The sequence below is a fragment of the Budorcas taxicolor genome, chromosome 23 (genome assembly GCF_023091745.1).
Source record: "Budorcas taxicolor isolate Tak-1 chromosome 23, Takin1.1, whole genome shotgun sequence".
Taxonomy (NCBI): Eukaryota; Metazoa; Chordata; class Mammalia; order Artiodactyla; family Bovidae; genus Budorcas; species Budorcas taxicolor.
The window spans coordinates 42738296-42741910 of record NC_068932.1 but is presented as its reverse complement, the minus strand read 5'-3'; the positions used below and the strand labels follow the sequence as shown (position 1 = coordinate 42741910).

Sequence of the window (3615 nt, the reverse complement as noted above, 5' to 3'; positions counted from 1 at the left end):
GAAAGTCCACACAAACCCTGAAGACCCAGCACAGCCAAAAGTGAGTGAATGGATGAATTTGAAAAAGACTGGTGGAGAACAGAACTCAGAGGGGCTCCAGGCCTTCACAAGGACATGACCTTTGTCCTAATTACAGTGGGAAACCATTGGATGGTTCTGGAAGGGTTGTGAGATGATCAGACAGAAGTTTCGGACAATTTGAGCTCCGCGTGGGACAGGTGTGGATGCGGCCAGAATGGAGCCCAGACTCCAGGCCCTGATTCCGTTGGTCTTGGTATGCAGGAGGCACCAGGAAGATGTAAAATTCCTCACGTGATGCCGGTTTGGAGCCACGCTTCTCGAGGTGAAACCACAGAAGCATGACCTCCCCCAGCCTAAGATTGCATCCCCAGAGTTTCTCACTCCCTCACCAGTCCAGGACCAGCCTTCAGCACCAGTTTACAGCTCCAGCAGATTCTGCTCCAAGACATTGAAAGAGGCCCTTCAGCTACCCTGTGTCTACAGAGAGAAGCATCACCGTGTGGATGGCCATTTATAACTGCAACCTGGATGGTTTTGCTTTTAGTTTATTTCAACTTCAGTGAAGTGACTCAGCCACTCAAGAATGGGTTTATCAAGGTGTCTGGCTCTGAAGGATCACTCTGCACCACCCTCCCCACCACCCCAAATTCTATCCCTGTTTAACTCCAGGTCCAAGTTGAGTGTTAGAATGATAATTCAAAGCAAACAAAATCGTTTATGTCATAGATAACCACATTGAAGAGCCAAAAGAAAGATAATGTGAAATTCTCTTCTTCATTGGGTACAATTTTTAATGAAAGTGATCAGCCGTTGAGAGACCTGGGTTATCAGAAACATGCCTTTAGTAAGCTTCTGAGTAAGGGCTTGGCTGTTGCAGCGATGTGCCACACACAAGGAACACAGCATGGAAAGACAAGTCTGACTCAGTGGATTTGTGAGTGACTGGCGGTGTTATTTGTTTCTACAATGAAATCTGTATGCCTGGCTCCGGCCCATCGACAGCCTCCTAGACCACATGCCAGCCCAGCTTCTTTAGATTTTTCCTGTGAACAGCAATTTGGATGAAGAACTAGATGGATATGTTCAAAACTAACTCCTTGGAAAAATTGAAGTAATAAATACAACACATGGGGGATTGATCTGAGGATGAAAGAATCAGAGCAACTGTGATGTGACTGAGCCTTTGCTGTCTGTCTTCCAGGAGGACCGGGTGCCTGGTGACGAACACCATCAGTGCTGACCCTCACCTCAGTTCAATCCCCTGTGTTGTGGGGAGGATTCAACAGGGGGCTCCCCTTCAGATGGGATCTCATTCCCTTCTCCAAGCTTGGAGGACCAGCAGGAGCTACTTTCCCAATGAAATCACCTACAGCTGCTGGAGAATTGTTTGCCTTGAACAGAAACCATTTCATTGAACTGGACGGTGAACTGGCACAAATATCTGGGAAGGAGAAAATTTAGAAATACCACATCAGATCTGGATGGTAGAGGTCAACTCTTCTTCATCCCTCACTCTAAAGTTGGACACATATCTGGAAAAAGGTGACCATATGGTTCTCCTGAAGGTCAGGATATTGTGACATGCATGAGGAGACTGGTTCATGTTCAGCCGGATGAATAGGAGAAGTAGTGCTTTTCCATAAGACCTGACCTCGGGTCCAAAAGCTTTGGAAATATCAATAAACATGTTGAATTGAGGAGGAAGTTGGGTTGTAAATCACTTCAATGATATTTGGATAATGTTTACCAAGAGATGCATATATCTGAGCCTCATGCCAAACCCTTGCAACCCAATTTTATCAATAGAAGGCAAAAAACCCCCAAAGCTGTTCACTGGGAGAAGCTCTATCACCTCCAGATCAGTAAGTGTCTGGTGACCCAGGGCTGCCTAAGTCAGGAAGGAGGCCTAGGAGTGCTTAAGGGGTGTGGCTATGGTGACCCAAGTCTGATCTGAATTTATAATGAAGAGCATGGATTGGTTTTAAATAATCTCCCTTGCCTGGACATGTCAGAAACACGTTCATCAGGAGGCTCATGGAGTGTCATGGGTCAGGAGGGGCACAGCAACTGAAGCTGGGAAGAATAATTGGCTGTGCCAGTGTTAGCTGGACGGTGCCTGAGAGTGGTTGATCTCCTGAGCCACGAAGGCTGTGTTGCTCTGTTGGCGTCTCCTGACGACGGTGGCATTTGGACGGTTAACGTGGACACTGCGGCTGGAATGGTGATCCATCACACCTGTCCTCCTTGGACAGAGGTGCCTGAGAAGATTAGTGGAGGCACAGCAGATACACTGGGGACTGGAGCGCAGAGGGACCACCAGGAGGTGAAGAAGTAGGCTTCACCAAGACGTGAAGGTCACTTCTGAGCTGCTGTTAAGGAACTTTTTTGCTTATGACAGAAAACCAGAGTACAACTGTAACTCAATAAAGAGTCAAGTTTGTAGAGAAGGACAAAACCCAGGAAACTGACATGCTTGTTCAAATCTATTTATGCTTCTTTATTTAAATCCATTTTAATAATGGAAGGGCATTTATCTGATCAGAAATTGTTATGATTTCCTTTCTTAGAAGACTTCATAGGAGACATTTTTTCACTTCTGTTATCATGTTCTAAATAGATAATTTTAAACAGATTGCATCCACATTACCTTCAACTCCGGAGGGCATCGTTTATAAGATTATATTTAAGAGGCAGTTAACTATTATAAATTATTTGATGAATTATAGGACTATCTACATTTAAAGGATCCTTTTTGTTACTAAAATAAATAGTCGCTCAGTCATGTCCTACTCTTTGTGACCCCATGGACTGTAGCCCGCCTGGCTCCACTGTCCATGGAATTTTCCAGGCAAGAATACTGGAGTGGGCAGCCTTTCCCTTCTCTAGGGGATCTTCCCAACCCAGGGATTGAACCTGGGTCGCCTGCCTTGCAGGCAGATTCTTTACTGGCTGAGCCACCAGGGAAGTGTTTTTTATTACTAAAAAATAATAGTATGGAACTAGGTGAAATTTCCTGCATTATATTCAGTCCTCCAAAACCTGAGACCCTGTTACAGCCCCGCAAGAAAAATTCCTGCAGGGACTTCCCTGGTGGTCCAGTGGTTAAGAATCCTCCTGCCAGGGCAGGGGACATGGGTTTAATCCCTGGCCTGGGATGATCCCACATGCCATGGGCCACCTAAGCCCGAGGGCCCTAGAGCCCGTGGTCTGCAAGAGAAGCTACTGCTATGAGCAGCCCACTCCCCACAACAACAGTAGCCCCCACTCGCCATGACTAGAGAAAGCCCACACAAAGCAATGAAGATGCAGAGCAACCAAAAGTAAATTAATAATTTTTTTTATGAAACAAAGAAAGATTCCCGTAGCCTGAGCTTCTTCAGCCCAGCAGCCACAGAGAACTCGCTCTTCACCGAGGCAACCCGGTTCTCCTTCAGGCTGCTCTGATGTTGGAAAATTCTTCCTTATTTCAAAGACCAAATCTTCTCCATGGGTTCAGCCTTGCCCTCCTCACAGAGCACACATTCCAGTTCTCTTAACAGCCCCACCCATGAGCTGGTGTCAGGGCCCTCTGTTTCCTTCCCTTTAATCTTCTTT

General features: G+C 46.2%; 1 pseudogene; it reads left to right on the top strand.

Annotated features, from left to right (window-relative positions):
- The first annotated feature begins 235 nt into the window (after positions 1–235).
- LOC128067772 (polypeptide N-acetylgalactosaminyltransferase 11-like) lies at positions 236–2356 on the top strand (annotated as a pseudogene).
- The last annotated feature ends 1259 nt before the right edge of the window (positions 2357–3615 follow it).